Below are 23,145 nucleotides of genomic sequence, written 5' to 3' on the forward strand. Positions count from 1 at the left end.
AGCAAGAAGGAAAGGAATGAAATGTTTCACCGTAAACAGTCTTTATAAACCCTGTATTCCTCTGTGACCATCCACACTACGCTTGCGACACACAGACGCTCGTGAGACCTGGAAGTGGAGTGTTTGACCTAAAGTTTCATGAGCAATGCAATTCCCCCATCATATGAGTCCACAGGGCCTTGATAGAGGCCCACAGGAGCCATTACACATTAACATAAATAGAGTCTCCACCAAGGAGTGAGATGACATGCTAGCATCAAAGCACTACTGGCCTCTCCCTCCTCCACCCCCACCCCCTCCGAGGTTCTGCTGCTCTGTCCTCTCTTTAATGAGAAGCTAGGACGAGAGTCCCTTTCACCTTCAGTGTGTAGCCTAATTACTGAAGCAGGGCCTGGAGACAAGCTCTTTGGCCATTACGTTACAGGCCCCCGTGCCACCGCGCCACCGCTCTCATATCCTGAGTTTTGTTTACCTCTGACTCAGACAGCGTGACTGTGTGTGTGTGTGTGTGTGTGTGTATATGTGTGTGTATATGGGTGTAAGTGTGTGTGCATATGTGTGTGTGCATATGTGTGTGTGTGCATATGTGTGTGTGTGTGCATATGTGTGTGTGTGCGTGTGCGTGTGCGTGTGCGTGTGCGTGTGCGTGTGCGTGTGTGTGTGTGTGTGTGTGTGTGTATATGTGTGTGTGTATGTGCGTGTGTGCATGTGTGTGTGACCCCTGTTTGTGATGGGAGGTTACTCAAAGGCTGTTGTTCAGGATCTGGTGAACTGGCATTCGGTACAGGGCTTTCGTGACATCACTCATTAACCAGGTTTATACTCCCATGTTTATGCTCTGTCGTTGGAGAACAAAAGCCTAAATGAGGGACAGGGGAACCACTTGAAAGGGCTGCTCTAAACAGATCACGATGTTTTTCCCGCTATTAAGCCTCTTTCCTCATTAGACCAATAACTTTTAGGCATAACGGTCTAATTTACCCTTATTAAATGTTCAGGAAAGCTCAGGTTTCGAGACAAGATATGAGCCCATTGTTTATCAATGGATGATGACAACAACAAAAAACATTCTGTGACATAAGGCTGACTTACCAAATGTTCCTTTAGTACTTATCAGTGTTTCTCTGTTGCTAATTCAGTCAGCATGCTGTGCTGACTACACAGAGGAAACTATAAAGACATTTATAAGTGGCAACATTGCAGCGGTATTGCCCCAATGCAAAACAAGACATTTGTATAATCCGTCACAAACGTCCCCAGTATAAGCCCTCATCAAAGAGTTCAGGAAGTGGTCATAAACTGTGCCTGGTAAGACACACAATGTCCCTGGTTTCACAGGCTTAAGGGGTGTTTCATTAGAGCACTATGGCATGATGGTCACTCTGTGATGCCAGTGGGAGTGAGACTTCTCTCTGCGCAGCTGTAAATTTCTCCATCACTCTTTGTTGCCCACAAACTCCGAGGCCCATGGCCTAAGGCCCAAGTGAATGACACTGGAGAGTAGCGTGTGTATGTGGTGGAATACAGTAGGTAAGGACAGATGGTAAAATAAAGGTTTCTGAGGACAAGGAGAAATAAATTCTATAGCTCAGTTTGATGGCAAGATAATAGGTCAACATTACATGTACAAGATATTGTGGCCCTGTCAATATCATTGCCAGTGCCCTAACTATACTGCTTCACAAATGATACACATGATCATGCAAAATTGTTATACTAATTGAGAAGTAAATCTAACATACAGTATATTGTTCAATTCATGAGATTAAATTTAATTGGAAAATACTTTGGCATAAGGCCAAGGCAACTTTGCCTTAAATCATCTAACACAAATGTCTACGGCCAGCCAATGAACCACAGATATACAGTATGATGAGGTGTCTTGCCATTAATGACCTCCTCCACTGAGAGTAAGATAATACATGACAGATTTTACCCTGCGACCCGAGATATACGTGAGGAGCATGATCTCTCCTCTCACTAGTCACTTCCTTTTCTTCTTCCCACAAATCACCTGTTCACGCCACAGAGGGGTGCAAGGTCAGATTCTCACGCTTGTCCATCATGGCGTCCAGTCTGAGGAGATCTAGTGCCGTGGGCTGTGAACCAACAGGAGGAGCAGGGCGCGAAAAAACAACAATCTGGAGCTAAAAAGGGAAACAGGAAGTTGCATACAATAGAGAGGACCTTTGATCCATAGCTGTGGGAAGACTTCCCCTTGGGTGCAAAGTATTAATGTGAAAGTGACTCTGCCTGGTGTACATTTGTTACTTCAAATAATGGGCCTTAAATTAGCACACAATGGCAGGCAGACGGGCGACACTCGCACCCAGCCATGCGCAGGAAAGGAGCTAATTGTAAGAAAATGAGTGATTTGCTGGGGCAGAGACTTGTTGGGAGCGCCGTCTGCCTTTCCACGCCACCTCAGAGGGAGTAGCTGGAGACGAGGTCTGGCAAGGTCGCATCGCCGTGAACAAAGGCTGAGTTAATCTGCTGCCGCGGCTGCTGTGTGTGTGTGTGCGCTTCCATACGTGCCGGTGTGTGCACCCGCGCTCTGTGTGTATGTGTGTATATGCACAAGGGGTGGGGGTCTGTAGGAACTATTAGTGTTAGATCCATAGAGGGAGTGTGCTTCTGGTTTCAGTACACCTAAGGTCTGGATTTATTAAGCGCCGTTGGTGATTGGATGAGACATAAATGTGCCTGTAGCTCTCAGTGCTAATTCGTAACAGGGAAAGGGCTACCCAAAACACAGCAGGACGGTGAGAGTCTGAGACAATACACACACAGTGCCTTCAGAAAGTATTCACACCCCTTGACTTTTTCCACATTTTATTTTGTTACAGCCTGAATTAAAAATGTATTCAATTGAGATGTTGTGTCACTGGCCTACACACAATACCCTATACTGTCAAAGTGGAATTATCTTTTGACAAATTAATAAAAAATGAAAAGCTGAAAAGTCTTGAGTCAAGACGTATGCAGTCCCTTTGTTATGGCAAGCCTAAATAAGTTCAGGAGTAAAAATGTGCTTAAACAAGTCACATAATAAGTTGCATGGACTCACTGTGTGCGATAATAGTGTTTAACATGATTTTTGAATGACTACCCCATCTCTGTACCCCACACATACAATTAAGGTCCCTCAGCCGAGCAGTGAATTTCAAACACAGATTCAACCACAAAGACCAGGGAGGCTTTTCATTGATAGATGGGTAAAAAAAGCAGACATTGAATATCCCTTTGAGCATGGCTTAATTACACTGGATGGTGTATCAATACACCCAGTCACTACAAAGATACAAGCGTCCTTTCTAACTCAGTTGCTGGAGAGGAAGGAAACCGCTCAGGGATTTCACCATGAGGCCAATGGTGACTTTAAAACAGTTACAGAGTTGAATGGCTGTGTTTGGAGAAAACTGAGGATTGATCCACAACATTGTAGTTACTCCAGAATACTAACCTAATTGACAGAGTGAAAAAAGAAAGCCTGTACAGAATACAAATATTCCAAAACATGCATCCAGTTTGCAACAAAGCACTAAAGTAACTCTGCAAAACATGTGGCAAAGCAATTCACTTTTTGTCCTGAATACAAAGTGTTATGTTTGGGGCAAATCCAATACTATACATTACTAAGTACCACTCTCCATATTTTCAAGCGTAGTGGTGTCTGCATTAAGTTATGGGTATGCTTGTAATCGTTAAGGTGTGAAGGTGTATGCTGTGTACAAAGAAATACAAAATAACGTTGTCAAATCAATGGCAATCTTGAACTCCCATGTTCAGGGCCATGCCTATAGAGTACCACAGTATGAGTCACAATACCCATAAAACCTAGCAGTCAAAGAAGGAAATGGTTCCAATCGTTTTTCCACCATTCATTTTTCCCATTTGGGGATTTTAGAAACACTTAAAATATGGGCTGTGTTTTGTGTAGGCTTACTCTGGCGTGACGTTTTGATAAACGTGAAAAATCTCTCTAGGACATGCTGACTTTTTAATCAATATATTTGCCTGATTTTACTATTTTGAGGAAGCATATACTGGCTACGGCATCTCAAAATGGACAAACAGTACTATTGACAATTTTTTGGCATTTTCCAAGGTATTTTAAGGTAGTATGCAAGCACAATCGTTCTGTTCGCCTAGCCGAGTTTGGCAAGATGCCAGCCGAACTAAAGCATGCTGACACCTTTACATAACCATCCCAGAGCCAGTGTTGTTCACCACTACTGCTACACTGGCAGTGGACTGGGTAGTGGTTCTGGCTGGTTGAAATATGTCACACCCTGATCTGTTTCACCTGTCTTTGTGCATGTCTTCACCCCCCTCTAGGTGTCGCCCATCTTCCCCTGTGTATTTATACCTGTGTTCTCTGTTTGTTGCCAGTTCGTTTTGTTTGTGAAACCTACCAGCGTTTGTTCCCCTGCTCCTGCCTGATTTTTGCTCCTGTTTTCTAGTCCTTCCCAGTATTGACCCCTGCCCTCCCTGACCCTGAGACTGCCTACCGTTCTGAACCCTTTGCACCATCTCTGGATTATTGACCCCTGCCTGCCATTGACCTGTCATTTGCCTACCCCTGTTTTAGGAATAAACTTTTGTTTCGTCGACACTGTCTGCATCTGGGTCATACCTTAAATGTCCTAGAAATATATATAATTTACTAGCCTAAACAATATAATACTGACAAAAGCACATATCTCAGCATACTACAGGTAGCGGAGGGACTAACAATTTTTGGAGGGAGAATGACTGTGAGAAGCTCAGTTCTGGTGACTTTTTAAAAGGACATTCTACTCTAAAATGAATGAAAATAAAATTATGCTGATGCAACGGTATTGCTTCCTTCCTTCCCTCTCCTTGACCCTACCTGGGCTTGAACCAGGGACCCTCTGCACACATCAACAACAGCCACCCTCGAAGCATCGTTACCCATCACTCCACAAAAGCCGCGCCCCTTGCAGAGCAAGGGGAACAACTACTTCAAGGTACTCAGAGAGAGTGATGTCACCGATTGAAACGCTATTAGCGCGCACCCCGCTAACTAGCTAGCCATTTCACATCGGTTACACTGACATCTAAAATATAATTTGCCCCTCCGGAAATGAGCCTAATAACATATTGGTCCATATTATCCGGCAGGTGTGCTATTTAGCAATAAGCATTATCACCTGATGCAGAATATTGGCTATACATAAATAGGTTGATGGTTGCCCATCTGCATTAGCCAGATCACACAGTCTAAATATTGTTGCTAGTCCCCCAAAAAACGTTCCACTGGCACTCAGCCAACCAAGGTTTTTGAACTCTGGTTCTAAAATTATGCATTTTAGTCTGACTCATTTCTTGGATTTGAGAAATAAGTGTAGCCTACTGACACTAGAAAGCACTGTGATCCTCCTCTTTTAACAGTGGCCATCAAAACTGCTTTCGAAGGTGTGTTGTCCTGCGACTGCATTAAGAATATTGTACAATGAATGGGCATGCATATCTCTCTCCCTGTGTGGCACTCGTAATTTGAATGGGTCTCGAGGGAATATTAATATGCATATTAATCCTGCTGTAGTCATTGCTACCAGCAGGTCAAACAAACAACAAAATGAATGAGTAACTCAGAAAACGAATCATGACTATCGAGTCAGTAAAAGGAGTCGTTCAAAAATAACAAATTGTTTGTGAACTGGACATCTCTAGTGTGCTAGCCTGTGCTGGTCTTGGTGTGGGCTGGCCCATGTTGGGCTTGTTGTTGGCTAGCCTGTGTTGGGCTGATGTGGGCTTGTTGTTGGCTAGCCCGTGTTGGGCTGATTTGGGCTTGTTGTTGCCTAGCCTGTGTTGGGCTAATGTAGGCTAGCCCATGTTGGGCTTGTTGTTGGCTAGCCCGTGTTGGGCTAATGTAGGCTAGCCCATGTTGGGCTTTTTGTTGGCTAGCCCGTGTTGGGATGGTGTGGGCTTGTTGTTGCCTAGCCTGTGTTGGGCTAATGTAGGCTAGCCCGTGTTGGGCTGATTTGGGCTTGTTGTTGGCTAGCCTGTGTTGGGCTGATTTGGGCTTGTTGTTGGCTAGCCTGTGTTGGGCTGATGTGGGCTTGTTGTTGCCTAGCCTGTGTTGGGCTAATGTAGGCTAGCCCGTGTTGGGCTGATTTGGGCTTGTTGTTGGCTAGCCTGTGTTGGTCTGAAGTGGGCTTGTTGTTGGCTAGCCTGTGTTAGGCTGATGTAGACTAGATCGTGCTGGGCTAGTCTGTGTTGGGCTGATGTGGGATTGCTGTGGGAAAGCCTGTGCTGGCCTAGCCTGTGTTTGCTGGTGTGGGCTTGGTGTGGGCTAGCCTCTGCCCACCTTGCCCACCAAATACCCACATAGGGCTATGTTCGCTGGGTGCTCTCTGTTTCTTTAAAGAAAACTGACAATTACATCACTCTGATGGAAAGAAGAATTGGTATGCAAAGGTTTTACAAGGCCAAACGGAGAAAGGCCGTCTGTTGTGCCCAAACTTTTTTGGATTGCAGGGAATCTTTATCAGGTGCTGAGGTATTCCAGAGACTGTGATGGGAAGGGCCAGGAGGAGGTAGGGGGTGGTGGGTAAGGTAGGTGAGGTGGAGGGTTAGGGTGTGGGGCTGTTCTCGCCTCCCTCTCGGCGGAACAGGGGAACAGACGAAGGCAAGAGACATCGAGATAAAGAGAGGGAGAGAGAGAGAGGGGTGATATGAGCGCAGCTAAAGCCCCCCTGTCGCCACTGCAGTAAAAACAATTACCCCCACTTGTCCCTTCTTGCATTTTTAAGAGAGGCACGAATAGCAGGGATTACAAGATCTAATTTCCAGTGAGCACTGTTCCTGAAATTGTCTTTACGCGGACCAAAAAAGTAGCGTGTTTATGTTGGTCGACTGAGAGCTGTTAAACATTTAAGTCCCAGTAACTGAAGCTAAGGGCTGGCTGTAAGTACAGTACCATGTGAGTTCCAGTCTTCTCTGGCTGAGAACAGCCTCAGGGTAGACAGGCCCCTACTGAGAAAACTTTGCATGACCTCCTGTAATGTCAACGGCAAAGTATTTCATTCAGGGGGGGAAACAGACAACAGGGCTGTTGGACATCGTAAAAAAAGGAGGAAGAAAACAAATATGTACTGTAGGTTTGTGTTCTTTTTCTCGCTATTGTTATGTACTTTTACATTTTTTTTCAAAAAATCTATGAAAATATTGATTTATTTTTTAACTAGGCAAGTTAGTTAAGAACAAATCCTTATTTACAATGACAGCCTAGGAACAGTGGGTTAACTACAGATTTTTACCTTGTCAGCTCAGGGATTTGATCTAACAACCATTTTGGTTACAGGCCCAACTCTCTAACCTCTAGGCTACCTGCCACCCCAACAGATCTGTGATGTTCTTTTTTCCATGCTAATCCAACAAAGGGAATTGTGTTTTCAGGAAAATCTGGTTGAGAATAACTGAATAATAACTGAGAATAACTGGTATTATTGTTGTTCCTAGAACCATGAGCCTTTTCTTACAGTACCTTTGGCAGGAACACAAGGGGGTACAGCCTTTAACACAACACTGCAAGGTTACTTGGAACAAAAATAGTAAACAAATTACACACAAACTCTTTGCGATGCTATTTATAATACACTGAGGTCATTGTTGATGCAAAGCCCTCCAATTAGATGAAAGTTGTGAACAGAAGTACCTCTTCGTAATGTTGACTTCAATAGCTACATTGTAGCTGCTATAATAACCACAACTGTGAAACAGGGAAACAGCTATTAACAGCGCCAAAGTAGCCACTCCATCACTCAATTACTCATGGTGCCACATTGACTGTGAGGTTTTCTCCAAATCAACCCGCCACTCTCAGTCCAGTCTATACAGCTTACAGCCAAACAGCCTCGCTTGCTCGTCGTACTCAAAGACATATGACTGAGTGAGTCCAAACAGTCCAGCATGGGGTTAAGGTGGGCTGTGACGGAAACAGAAATATTGTGATAGATGCTGTCTACCCAACCAGTCCCAGCTGGTTCTGGGTATTTAATAAACATGTAAACACTCTAGCTTCCCTCATTAGGTGATTGCAAAAGCCCATGCTATCCATAAATCAAGGACCAGGTTATCAAGGCCTGTGATCTTAACTGTACAGGGCGCCCAGCTGTCTACGCGATAGAGACTGGGAACAGCAGGCTATAAATAATTAAATTCTCTTCGACCTTTTCTCTCTTCCTTTACTCAAAGAGTACACACGATAGTCAAACGTAAACACGCAAACAGATAGTGGAACAAAATAAATGGTTTGTTTGGTATATGTGACAGATTCTAGAAGATGCCATTTAAAAAAGTAATGTGTAGCAGGTTCCAACGGCTTATTAGCATAGTTGAATCATATTAACTAGCTCAACAAGCTGGTCTTACCAGCAGTTTGCCATTTAGGATGTTATCTTGGGACTATCTACAGAATTTCCTAAAGTAGAAGTAGTGTAAACTCCAGAGGATCAGTGGTTAGTGAAAGATTAAGGTAAGAGAATGTGAAACGGCTGTATGTTCAATCTATCTCTCTGTTGTCCCCCGATAAAGGTTAGTACATGCCGAGTACATGCACACTCTTATTCTCCTGTTTCCTCATAAGAAACATAATTTCAAGGTTCTGTACTGTACATGCTAAATGCTATTCAAGCTTCTATCTGCTTTTCTGAATCTCTCCTGCTCAAGTCTAATTTCATATTATGAATGAGCGTCTTCTGCTATTTATGTGACATGACTAAATTCCAGATAATATGTTTCCAGCATAAATGGATCAAGTTAAAAATGTGACTGTAGATATTTGTAGAGATTATTCTCAATGCTGTCAGGCAAAAGACACGCATGCAAGTAAATCTAATTGGACTAGTCTATGACAGTGTACGAGAACATCTTTAGCCCAAGAGGGAATATAGTATATGAACTTGATCTGCATTCTAAATGCTGCCCATAATTATACCGCAAGAAGCAAAACATTGGCATTTTGTGAAATAACATATTGCCAAGTCACACAACTCATGGTCCTGCATTGGGATCGACTAGTACTCAATATCAAACAAACCACAACCACAAATGTTCAAATATAATTACGCTTTCATTTAGTTCCAATTCTGTTCAACTCATTCATTCCTGTTGTCAAACATGCTTTCGCCTCACACAAAACATCAGAACTACAAAAAGGAACTGGACTGTATTCTCCCCATGTAGTTTGGCAGAACAAGCCTGAACTTTCCTCTCTTTAGCTGCTTCTGCTATAGCCTTGAAAACCCGACCCTAGGCAACATAGTAACTAGGGTCTGGTCTCAATGATGGACTCCTTTGTCTTAGAGGAACTACACTGTCGATGTCGATAAGAAAGAAAATATGGGGACTCTCCCAACAAATCATGAAGCAGACATGCCAGAACATCGCTATTCAAAACCAAAGTTTTGCAGGCTAAACCTTTGCAGAGGTTTTAGTTAAGGTAGTTAATTCAAACTAGCCACTTATGAAATGCACTCATTAAAAACAACCTCTGTGATCTCCATCTTGCTAGCTACTACCCAGCTAGCACATAACACTCTGAGAACTATATGTTGCTTAGAGCTTGGTGAGAGAGTGGTTGTCCTATGGTTATTTGGCATTCAGCTTTCCCACCATGTTCTGGGATTGGTGCTGGATACTCAGATAGAACATAACGTTGTGAGAACCACATGTTTCTTAGGTGGGAATTTCAGTACTTCAGCATAACGTTTCCTACAGGTGTTCTCATGGTTCTATTTAAAGTCATGTTCTCAGAACATTCAGAGAATGTTAAGAATCAATGTTATTCTGTGGGAATTTCAGTACTTCAGCATAACGTTTTCTTTAGGTTTCCTCATGGTTCTATTTCAAGTCAGAACACTAAGAAAACTTTCCATAAAAATCATTCCTAACATTCAAAGAACGTTCTAAGAATGATATTTAAATACATATATATTCCGTTCTCAGCATCAACAAAACTCTCTCTATCCTCTATCTTGTTAAGTATGTTCAGGTGTGTTGTCCTAATGACCTTTGAAATGGGATCTGTTCGAATAGACTAAAATGGACAGCTTATAAAAACATGAAACACTAGCTCTGTTCTGATGACACAGTGGGCTAATTCCATGGATAGACAACCGAAGATCATAGGTTTTAATCTCACTGATGCTGTGACACAACACAAAATACATGTTTTTGCATGTTTAATGCCTAAGCAAATTAATTTTCATTTGTCCTGTCTGTACTTGGAGTTAAAAACCTTTAACCTAAACTAGCAGTGTTATTAAAAGTCTTATTGAAACATGTTGTCAGACTGTTATTTAATTACCTTCAATTAATATATAATTTCTGTTCTCAGAACGTTAATAAAATCTTCCAGGAAAACTTTCAGGGAACCATAGTAAAACGTTCTCAGAACCTCCCTGCAACCTAAAATGTAATGTTCCCAGAACAGGAAAAATGTTCACTTCTGTCAGGAAACTTACGGCTTTGTTCCCAGAACCAATGGGAAACCAAAAATGTACATTCCCACAACTTCCAAGGAACCAAATGTGCTAGCTGGGTATTTCGCATTTTATTAATGCTGATAAAGTAGTGATGAGGGCAGTGAGGTAGTTCCTCTATGCCAAAAGAGGCCATCATTGAAACCAGACCCTATACACTCTGTTGTCAAGGGTTTTCGAGACTACTGTAGCTATGTCATGCTGTCTTTTCAGGCCTGGGGGATCATGTGTGTTCAGGGAGGAAATACAGATACTGCCTCAGAGATCTCGAAGCAACAACCCTATCATAAAAATTATGATTTTATGGAAAACACATGGTTCTTTGAGCTGAGAATGTCTGTTTTATGGATGCAACTTTATTCGTCCCACTCCTCAGTCCTCCATACATACACATATAACTTTTCATAAAATAGTAGAAGGACAAGTCGAGTCCACGTATGTTATGACGATTGGTATGTATCATTTATAAGTATTTCTTTATCTTGTCATCATGTCTTTGTTATGCAAGTACAGACCAACAGTTCTAAATCAAATACAGTATATCATGTACGTTTTACTTGCTCTGGATAACTGCATGCTCCGGTTTCGTACAGGCATTTATGACAAGAGACCTTTTTTGTTTCAGGAGTCAACTGTATCTGTATCAGGGATGTAAGACATTGTCACGCCCTGACCGTAGAGAGCTTTTTATGTCTCTATTTTGGTTTGGTCAGGGTGTGATTTGCTTGGGGATTCTAGGTTCTTTTTTCTATGTTTTTGTATTTCTTTGTTATGGCAGGGTATGGTTCTCAATCAGGGACAGCTGACTATCGTTGTCTCTGATTGGGAACCATTCTTAGGTAGTTTTTCCCCACCGATGCTTTGTGGGTAGTTATTTTCTGTTTTGTGTTTCTGCACCTGACAGGACTGTTTCGGTTTCGTTCATTCTCTTTGTTATTTTGTTCTAGTGTTCAGTTTAAATAAAAAGCATGAACACTTACCACGCTGCGCTTTGGTCCGATTATTCCTCATCCGACGACGACACCCGTTACAGACATAGTCTTATCTTGTGGCCTTTTTACTACTTGAATCACCCTCATGATCGCAACACAGACACATTTCTCGGGACGTGAATGATATAAATACCATTGTTGTTAGAGTTTAGTTGATGGCCGGGCACAAAAAATAAAAAGAAAGAGTTTGGATTCTAATCTGGATTTCTCTCATTACTCACTTAATACACTGGAGAGATTCTGGTGGAAACAAAGCCACTAGATTTGAACGCACGCCAGACAAGCTGGAGTGAGAAGTTCTGACTGCAGACACATGTCAAAGTCATGGAAAATACAGTATTAGCTAAATGTCAGTGACTGTTTATGAATGTTAAGCTTTTTTTTGATAATTTCCTGCCTTCAAATGCATTGAATTTGTACGTTTTCACCAGAGTGTAAAATATACAATATTGATATGCATAATAACTATAAACTGTCAAATGAATGACAGCGAGGCCTTTTGTTTTAGCTGGAGAATGGTTAGTGGGTGTTGGGGACAGAGAGAAACAGGCTGATCGGAGCAGCATGGAGGTGAGTCTAACTGTTATTGACAAGCCGAGGAGGCCATGACCACTCTTCACGTCTAATCAGTCAAAGTCTTTAATCATGTCTGTGATGGGGGGGCTGCTCAACTCAACTCATTCTCCACTGTTGAATTACCTCACGTTCTGATCCCACCATATGGCGCATACTGGTGTGTGGCTACACACGACACACAGGCGTACACATGTGCACAAGCACGTACAAACACACACACACAGTCTTGTACAGCTAACCTTGTGGGGACATACAATTCAGTCCCATTCAAAATCCTATTTTCCCTAACCCCTAACCCTAAACCTAACCCTAATCCTAACCCGTACTCTTACCCTAACCCTAACCCTAACCTTAACCTTAACCCTAACCCTAACCCTAACCCTAACCCAAAAACCTAAACTTTATCCTAACCCTAAACCTAACCCTAGGTCCTAACCCTAACCCTACAACTAACCCTAGCTCCTAACCTTAATATTTAACTTAATTCTAACCCTAAAACTAATTCTAACCTTAACCCTAAACCCCCAAGAAATATCATTTGACATTATGGGGACTAACAAAATGTCCCCAGTTGTCAAATCTTTGTTAATTTACTCTCTTGTGGGGACTTCTGGTCCCTGCAAGAATAGTTACACATGTCCACACACACACACACACACACACACACACACACACACACACACACACACACACACACACACACACACACACACACACACACACACACACACACACACACACACACACACACACACACACACACACACACACACACACACTCTCTCTCTTCTCCAAACAACATGAACATGCATTCCTGCCACATTTACACCACTATTATTGTTTTTCAGCAAGTAAATGTGGTTAATGTTATCTCACACCGGGGCTGCATGTAATGTGTCTAATTTGGGCCCTGCTGGAGTGAGGAAGAGAGGAATATTCTGGCAACATCTTTAACCTATTCAGGCAGGATGATGTCATGATTAGTAGAGGAAATTGGGATCCCTCCAGAACCTAAACACTGCTGGAGAGAGAGAGAGAGATAGAGAGAAAGAGAAAGAAGGAGTGAGAGAGAGAGAGAAAAAGAGAGAGAGAGAAAAAATACAAGAGAGAGAGAGAGAGACAGACTGAGAGAGAGAGATGGGGAGGGGGGAGAGAGGGGGTGCCATTTTTCGAACCAGCTCGGAGCCTGACCCGTGGAGCTGAGATCAAAGCACAGCGCCACTCGGCTGACACGCAGGGGCACACTTCAGGGGGATATGTGTGTGTGTGTGTCAGCCAAAGTTCCTCCTCCTACAACAGCCAGCCCCCATGTCAAACATAACGTGCTATTAAAGATATATGGTCCCATCCCTCTATGCCAGGCCACACCACACACTCCCCTGCTCACACATTACCCCTCCTCCCTCCTCTTCCCCCACCGCACACCCACTTCCCTTTCACCTCTGAACCTCTGTCCTCTAAATAAAGCAAGCTGCGATGCTCCCTACGCTTCCTTCCCTCCACGTGGTGGTACCGATGAGAGAGAGGGGTGATGAGGTGAAGGAGACAGAGAGCAGAGCACGGGCCAGAGGAGGCTAGAGGAGAGGAGGGGAGAATCGTGCTGAAGAACGGCTGGCTCACTCACGTGGCTCACTCCACGGTACACAGAGAGACAGAGCACACAGTACTTTCATATCCACATACTCACATCCAGGCCCATCTCCCCACGCCAAGACCACAGGGCTTCTAAATGTTCCAAAGGAGAGGGTGTGAGAAGCTAAGGGGTGATGTATGTTTCCTGTTTGTTTTTTTGGTGTGAGGGCACTGTCTGACATGGTTGGGAGATGACTATAGTAATGTTAATAATAATATTTAATTTGATCAAAACATAACTTGTAACTTCTAATGTAAAATATAGACTTTAAGCAGATTAAGAAATCAAATACAGTTATATTAATCACATACACAATTTACAGCAGGTATAAAAGGTGAAGAGAAATGCTTGTGTACTACACTACATGACGAAAAGTATGTTGAAGCTTTCTCGTCAAACATCTCATTCTAAAAGCATGGGCATTGATGTGGAGTTGGTCTACCCTTTGTTGCTGTAACCGCATCCACTCTTCTGGGAAGGCTTTTCACTAGATGGTGGAACATGTCTGCAGGGACTTGCTTCCATTCATCCACAAGAGCATTAGTGAGCTCGGGGACTGATGGTGGGCAATTAGGCCTGGCTCGCAGTTGGCGTTCCAATTCATCCCAAAGGTGTTCGGTGGGGTTGAGGTCAGGGATCTGTGCAGGCCAGTCAAGTTCTTCCGCACAGATCTCGAAAAAACTATTTCCGTATGGACCTTGCTTTGTGCACGGGGTCATTGTCATGCTGAAACAGGAAAGGGCCTCCCCCAAACTGTTACCACAAAGTTGGAAGCACAGAATCGTCTAGAATGTCATTGTATGCTGTAGAGTTAAGATTTCCCTTCACTGGAACTAAGGGGCCTAGGCTGAACCATGCAAAACAGCCCCAGACCATTATTCCTCCTCCACCAAGCTTTATAGTTGGCACTATGCATTCTGGCAGGTAGCGTTCTCCTAGCATCCGCAAACCCAGATTTGTCCATCGGACTGCCAGATGGTGAAGTGTGATTCATCACTCCACTGCTCTAGAGTCCAATGGCGACGAGTTTTACACCACTCCAGACGAAGCTTGGCATTGCGCATGGTGATCTTAGGCTTGTGTGCAGCTGCTCTGCCATGGAAACCCATTTCATGAAGCTCCCAATTAACAGTTATTGTGCTGACATTGCTTCCAGAGGCAGTTTGGAACTTGGTAGTAACCGAGGACAGACGATTTTTACGTGCTATGCGGTTCAGCACTCGGCAGTCCCGTTCTGTGAGCTTGTGTGGCCTACCACTTTGCAGCTGAGCCATTGTTGCTCCTAGACGTTTCAACTTCACAATAACAGCACTTACAGTTGACTTGTTGGAAAGCTGGCATCCTATGAGCGTGCCACATTGAAAGTCACTGAGCTCTTCAGTAAGGTCATTCTACTGCCAATGCTTTGTCTATGGAGATTGCATGGCTGTGTGCTTGATTTTATACACGTTTCAGCAACGGGTGTGATTAATCCACTAATTTGAAGGGGTGTCCACATAGTTGTTTATATATAGTGTAGCTTCATCTACAATGCAAACATTAAGCTAGTTTGAGTAGGATAGGTCTTTAGCTGTTTTTTAAATGAGGAAATTGAAGCTGCCTCCTTCACATGTTCAGGTAGAGTATTCCAGAGCTGATAGGCCACAAGTGAGAATGACTCCTCATGGCTCCCGCTGTAATCAATGGGGCTCTTCTTCCCGCAGGCCTTTCTGGAGAGGCTCCAAGACAGGCACAAGATCCTCAGCCAGCAGACAGCACAGCCTGGCTCTGGGAGTGCATGAGAGCCCATACTGCACACAATTGTTCAGAATCCTCTAGCATCACATTACTCTGTCTCCCAGTCCCATGTGCATGATGGATGATCATTTTTTTACCAGGCCGTCCAATGAGCCACGGCGTTGGGAGATACTCAGGCTCCTGGACAGGAAAGTCCCTGGTCTGTTTACTGCATCATTAGCTTTTGTCTCAGAGGAGCGGGTGCACGCGATTTACCTCTGAGGTCATGTCCCCAATGTGAACTGTGAAACAGAGGAAGCACAATGGGCTTATTCACCAGATGGTGTGTTCAATTAGTAAATAAGCTAGTGTATTCACATGAAATAAGCTATTGTTGTTACGCTGTTACGCAACTGACATCTGCTAGTTTAACCCAGACTCATATCTCCAGGCAGCTCTCACAATATGGTCAGGTTGTACCAGGTGACTTGATAATGTGACTATAAATGATTGTATAATTACTTTAACATATGTGGGTTTATTTGGGTTATTACCGTGAACGAGCAATTACTGACAATATAACATTAAGATATGTGAGGAAATCTTTAAAAAAAATAGTTTTATTATAACTTCCCAGATAAAATGCATGATAGTGGATACATGTCTTCGCTTGACTGCAATGCACTATAACTACATGCTAAGTGTTTGGTTCAATTCAATTTGTTTGTGCAAGTTAAGGTACGGCAACATGGCCCCATACACCACATACACAAATCACTTCATTTCCATGTCTTTCCTCTGCCCCTGTATGGTGTGTTCAAACAAGCCTTGCCTGAGGCCAGCAGCACACTGAGGGAATCACTTAAAAAGGTTTAAAGGCCCACATTTCCTCCCCTCACGACACATAACTCACCATGGCCTGTCACCTTCACAGTATGAAATATGTTCTTGCTCCAAACTAAAACAAACAATACATCATTCTCCATCAGTATCGTCTCCAACAGACAGAACACAGAGGCCAGGAATGATAGAGGGGAAGACAGGGGAAGCCCTGAGCAGCCAATCAAATATTTCTAGTGGCGGAGTCACCTCACTTGTCAGGCATTTCAATTACAAAATGATTTACGCTGCGAAAAACAAAGTTCACTGACTTCTACTGAAAATAACATTTATTTTTGGGCAGGAGTGATGATTTAGCACTTTAGCAGGGTGATGATTTAGCAGTTTAATGAGCATAACTAGTTGGCCTTTATATCTTTTTAGAATATAGGCTACAGAGTACAAATATATACAGTAACTTAAGAGGCACACAAGAGGCTATACCATTAAGCCATGAAGGCAGAGCAGCTGTAGCGTTTCAGAAGAGCAATGAGCTCAACTGGTATTACATCAAAGGGAGAGTTTGTGTGTAATGTGACTGATGTTGCCTTGAGTCTGCTAAACAGATCTCATGGGAAAATATTTAAGCGGTACTGAACTTAAACATTCGGGGCAGTCATTATCTGTTAGCTTTCTAGCATATACAGTATTTGAATTATTTTCTCACAAAATGATTACAGAAAATGTATGTAAAATTCCTCAAGTGTTAGTGCAGTGTGTTGCAGTGCAGAGTCGTCCTCCTTCCCTTTGGGATTATCTGTTCAATATGGATCCACTTCAGAGTGAAACCCAACTCCCTAACTACAGAACATCATCAGGAGTGACTTGACACTCAGTGGAAGCAAAGCTCTGAAGCCCCACGCTTCTTAGCATCCTGAGTTTGTTCAGGCTAGACCCCTGACTTCCTCTTCCTGTAAAGAAGGGATGATGGGAGAGGAGGGAAGGGGGGTTGTATGGGGGTGTATGGCACACGATGACCACCTCTCAGCTTCACCAATTTTACCTGACCTCTGGGTGTGATCTCGGTGGGAACTAATTCATTTGGCACATGCGGCTGTTTGTGGCCCCTGAGTCGCTGATCCGTCAGTCAGACCAATCGGGCGAAGGATGGAAGAGGACAGTGTGTTTGGAGTTACCTGGGCAGGTTGGGCCAGGGTGGGGCGGTGGGGGCCGAGGCAGGGTGAGGAGCCGCCTGCCTGGACCCCAGGCGCAGCACACATCACACACAGGCGGGTGCGAAGGGGCCTCACAGGGAAGCAAACTGCAGAGGATGATCTCATCTGGGGTAGAATGGTCAAAAGTGACAGCAAGGCGGGGCAGGGCAGCAATTTCTTAGGATTTAGAAGGTTCGGGAGCCTCGCCATACATCCTAATGGGAGAAAAGATAGCTCCTGGGAGATGGAGAGTTAGGAGGGATTTCTCCTTGATTTACTGCAGATTCCCTGCTGGAGAGTAAGGCTGCCAGTTCTGTCAGAAAATTACGTTGACCGGAGCTTCCTCTTAATAATTAAGAATGAGGAAGAAGGAAAAGGATCTAATTTCTCAGGAGCACACTTTTTGTCAGAGAATCACAGCTTTTTGTGAAATGTGACATGGCTGCCAAGTGTAATTTCACTCCAACACACTACTATAGCATGGCTTCAAAAGTCCACATGATCACTTTCACCACGATTATATAAGACAATACTGTCACTCCTGGTCAAACTTTAATCAAATAGGAATTTCATTCTCCTCTGAAAAACTCAAGAGGAAACCGATGGAAAGAATTTTAAGGTGAGAAGGTGTTTTGAGATGATTTACTTCAATGGGAGAAGTGAAAAACGATAGGTAGCGTACTGTAGTGTAGTGCAATGTTGAGAAGGCCTGGTTTAGAAGGGAAACTACAGCACATGTTGAAGAGGTTCTTTGGGTAATAGGGGATGAATACACATGCTTATAGTTTATGCTAGAGACAAAGAGAACAAGCAAATGACTTACAGTCAACTAAATAATATATTCTACCATGCATTAGTCATGCGTTCATTACCTAGATGTATTATAATGAGTGGCACAAATTCAAGCCAGAAAGGATTTGCTGTTGTTAAAAACAAGAGCATTTGAAAGTCATGTGATGCCAAACATACCTGGAAGGTGACGACCACCAGCACACCTAAGTCACAGACATAGGGGTGGGGCGACAGGGCCTGGAGAGAATTGAGTATGTGGGTTTATCTATAAACTACAGTAGGGTACCAGTGAGGACTCCTACACTGGACAACTTGTTACAGCTGTTGATAAGTCATTGATAATAATTTGCCAATTTTTCTTAATGTAAATACAATAAGATATAAGGGAAGATCATAGCTACATTCAATACAACCTATGTTTAACTACATAACATTTTGTGTCTCCTTATGTTAAGTGATGGAAACAGTTGTCATGGCCACACAAATCCAAATCAATAAATGCAATTGAAAAATCTAAGCTTCTAACCGAGAGTCACCTAATCTTGGTACTTAAAACCTAAATCGATCGTGTCATTAATGTGGTTCTTCAATAATTATGCATAATACTTGTTGGATGCGCATTTGGTGTGGAGCTGTTAAATTATGCCGTGATATTTTCACACATCATCATCTGACTCAAGAAAGAATTTTCCGAATGAAAGCCAAGTGATGAACAGGTGTTGTGATAGAGCATGCAATGCGACAACAGCCCAAGTGCTGGAAAAAAAGGTGTTTGTGAGGAATGTCCAGAATATTTTGGTGTCTCATTTGTTATGCCAGTGAAGACAGTTGTGCCTCGATCCACATTGGATCTAATTTCCCTAGCGAATTGATTTGATCATCTGTTGTTGTCTCCTTGATTTACAGCGGAGTCTCGTTAGATCTAACAGGTAATGTGTTCATGTGTTCATATGTTTACATGCCTCGGATTGGACACCGGGTCTACTGTGGGCAATTGTGTAGGCAGGACCGGTCCTTGCCTTTCTGCCGCCATAAAATACCTATTTTCCAGACATTGAAGTTAGGTTCAATTTAGGTTCTGAATGAAAGGTGAAAAGATATTTTCTGTATGTTTAAAATACATATTTTCCAGGATGTTGAAAAGGCATCTTTTCCGTACGCTGAAAAATGCGTATTTTCCGGATGTTGAAATCAGTTTAATTTTCGATTCTGAATGAAAGTTCAAAGTACTTATTTTCCGGATGTTGAAATTAGGCAAATTTTTTGTTCTGAATGAAAGTTGAAAAAAAGTTATTTATAGACATCTATGTTTGGGCCAAATCGGACCAGTAATCTACGTCGGGGGATGTTGAAATCAAGGCTGGTCTGGATCACACCAAATTTGAACCAAACATAGACATCTATGATTGGTTAAGATTTGGTCCGGACTGGACAGAAAACCAATGTGGAAATAAAAAACCAATGTGGAAATAAAGGCCGGTCCGGAACTCCACCAAAAAAAGACATCCAAAAGGCATCGCCGTCGGTCCTTGCTTACTGAGGTGTAGTCTACAGTGTTGCCTGAATGCCCATCTATGTGGTAAGCCTACCGTTTGTAAAACACCAAAAAACAACGTCCGGACTGGACCAAAAAAAGACGTCCACAAGACGTTGGCTCATGGTTACTGGGGTGTAGCCTACCATGTCAGCCCACAATGGAATTTTATGAATGCTCATCCATGTGGTAGGCCCACGGTTTGTAAAACAGGCCATTGCAATGGCTTTATTAGTCCTGATTCCTGTGACTAATCAATTTGGCTATTAAACCTGTCTAGGACTGGGGTTCCGCTAGCGGCAGCGCGCGAAATTCAAAAATATTTGAGTGTTTGTTCAGCCATATCTTCAATGGGTCTCATTTGACACTGTTTTGAAAATCGACTTCTCATTTCCTGTTTTGACCTCTTCTCAGGTTTTTGTCTGCCAAATGAGTTCTGTTATACTTACAGAAATAATTCAAACAGTTTTAGAAACTTCAGAGTGTTTTCTATACAATAGTAATAATAATATGCATGTATTACCTTCTGGGACAGAGTAGGAGGAAATTTCGTTTGGGCACGCAATTTGTTCAAAGTCGAAATGCTGCCCCCTATCCCTATGAAGTTTTAAGCTCTGAATATCAGCTACCCACCTTTATCAGGAGTTTATCACTAGCCTATTTGCAACGTTTACACAGCAGGAAATGCAGGAGTATTTTATTTTCGCTATGATCAGCTTGTCAAAAAATGAAGGGATACAAACCACTGATCATGACAATGGGGTGAAATTCCTGGACAACAGTTGTGACTGTCCATTCCATATAGTCCATTTGACATTTACCTGTCCTGTTTTTAGGAAATGTTGTTTGTTAACATGACAGTTCATTTTCTATTTGATTGAGCACCATTTAGGTTAGGCTATTTGATCAGAGAAACCTGCATGATGTAAAACGTGTCCATCTCAATACATTGTCATACATTTTTATCTCCAGCCTGTAAGCTACATAAAAGGCCTCATACTATTTCTACCATATCCTATATCCGCTACATGATTTATGTTTGATATTTTTTTTGATGGAACATTGGTGGAGATAATAAATTGAACTTTTTGGGGCATAATTATGTGAGGTTTTATTTGTTGTTGTTGGAGGTGCGTCTTGGTCAGTTTAGCTCAGAAAATGCCGCCCTCTTCAATCTGCCGCCATCTGCCGCCTAATTCTGACTAATATAAGCCGGTGTGTGTAGGTACCATTGTGCAACACCAAACGCTCTTAATATTAATTATTTTGGATATAAGGACAACAAATGATATACTGTAGCCCAGTGGGCTTATTCACAATATGATCAGGTAATGAAATAACATGACAAATAAATGTGCAATTTTAAACAATACAAGGGGTTTGAAGTACCCTACTTGAACTTGAATTTGGAGCTAAAACAATTCAAATCGTGGAATAGCCCTACCTTGAAAATCAGACATTTCCTCAATTTGGTGCTTGAAAATCCTTGTAATTATTGTATCCAATTTATACATTTTTGTGAGAGATGTGGCCACTTTCGTTTGTTTCCCGCCGCTTCAATGGAAGGGTGTTGCGCTACTCTGTTGCGGTAAAACCATGTACAGTTATTATGAGGACGACATCTAATGTTGGCTTCAACTTGGCTTTCCATACCAATTAAAAAAGGAACCTGGGTTTTGGTCACTTTCTCATTATAAAAACAGCAATGGTGAATTTCAAATGGTGAGATGAATGCTACAGCTAGTCATGGCTTTATGTGTCCCTGCATCAGCCACAGAAAAATCTCCACGCATCCAGTCTATTTAGTCAGGCAATGTCCACATTATTCTCACAGAATGTAAGTTGAGTATCAAGACCAAACAGTAACAACATTACTCTGAAAGTGCTAATGGCCTACTTTTCCATTATATATTTGTTAAACTTTTTGCATGCTTCTTTTTTTTTGGGGGGGGGGTTCTATAATAGGACTTATATGTACAATTATATAAATTACACAATTGTATAAAATTGAGGTCCTTCAAAATGACAATGAAGAGCTTGGAAAAAGTCTCTGAAAGCCCTTGCATTTGACTTACCAATGTGTGTATGAACCCTGCTTAAAGGATGTATAGTTCTAGTCCTATGTTGTGGTATACTGTAGATGTAGTTGTGGCTCAATTTGCATGTACTCACTTTTATTCCTCTTAGTACACATGTGGAACTGAATAAAAATATTTTTTGTTGTTGTTGCAAACCAAATTTTGATTCCTTGTTGAAATATTTATCCCAATGTCACACATTGGCGCCATTATTTATAGAAAGACCCATGTGTATGTGTGTCCTCTTCATGCACATACATGTATGTGCGTGTGTGTGTGTCTGTCATGTGTGTGTGCGTGCATGTCTGCCTGTGTGTGTGTTGTCACATGATGTGTGTTGAGTTGTCTAGGAGATTCCTCTGGGCTGTAAAGTGGACGCCATGGCTCTCCTAAAACCCTGAGGAGCTGTCAGTCAGAGACATGAAATATTCAGCAGGCCCTTATCTCCTGCACCGGGGGTGCTGGCCCGAGTGACAGCACCAAACAAGTCTTTCTACTGTACCGCTGTGTCTCTGTCTCTGTCTCTCTCTTTCTCGCTCTCTCTCTCTCTCTCTCTCTCTCTCTCTCTCTCTCTCTCTCTCTCTCTCTCTCTCTCCTTCTTTCTTTCTCACACTCTTCATCTCTCTCTTCCTCTGTTGGCCAATTTGTTTCTCTCGTTCCTCTCTGTCAGTCTCAATATTTTTTGTTCTCTTTCTCTCTCTCTTTTTACATATCTGTATCCATCTCAATCCCCACCTCTCACTCTTTCTCTCTTTCTTTTTGTTCCTCCCTCTCTCTTTCACTCTCTTTCTCTCTGTGTTGCTTCAGGGCATGGCCTCATGAAGAGAGATGCTTTTCTGTGTTTGTGTGTGTGTGTGTGTGTGCTCAAGTGTATGTGTAGCAGCGTGTGTGAGATCCCTCTGCCACAGACCGCCATTGCGAAGTAAAAACAACAGCCTGAGGTGAGCAGATAAAGGCAGCATGCTGTTACGCACTCTGCCCTGCAGCCACACTGTGCCTATCCCCCTCCTTCTCTCTCTCTCTCTCTCTCTCTCTCTCTCTCTCTCTCTCTCTCTCTCTCTCTCTCTCTCTCTCACCCCTCCCCTCCTCTCCCTCCCTCTCTCCCTCCCTCTCTCCATTTCTCTCCCTCTCTCCACCCCCCCCCTCGTTGTCTGTGAAGCGTATCTGTGCATGACTGTCATTCGCCATGGAACTTAAAAAGAGAATTTTACTGAAGGACTGTAGAGGGGTATGAGCTTTAGCTCTGACAAGTGGGATTAGAGAAGTGCTACTGTTGTTAT

Source organism: Salvelinus namaycush, chromosome 31, assembly GCF_016432855.1.
Source record: "Salvelinus namaycush isolate Seneca chromosome 31, SaNama_1.0, whole genome shotgun sequence".
Lineage (NCBI taxonomy): Eukaryota > Metazoa > Chordata > Actinopteri > Salmoniformes > Salmonidae > Salvelinus > Salvelinus namaycush.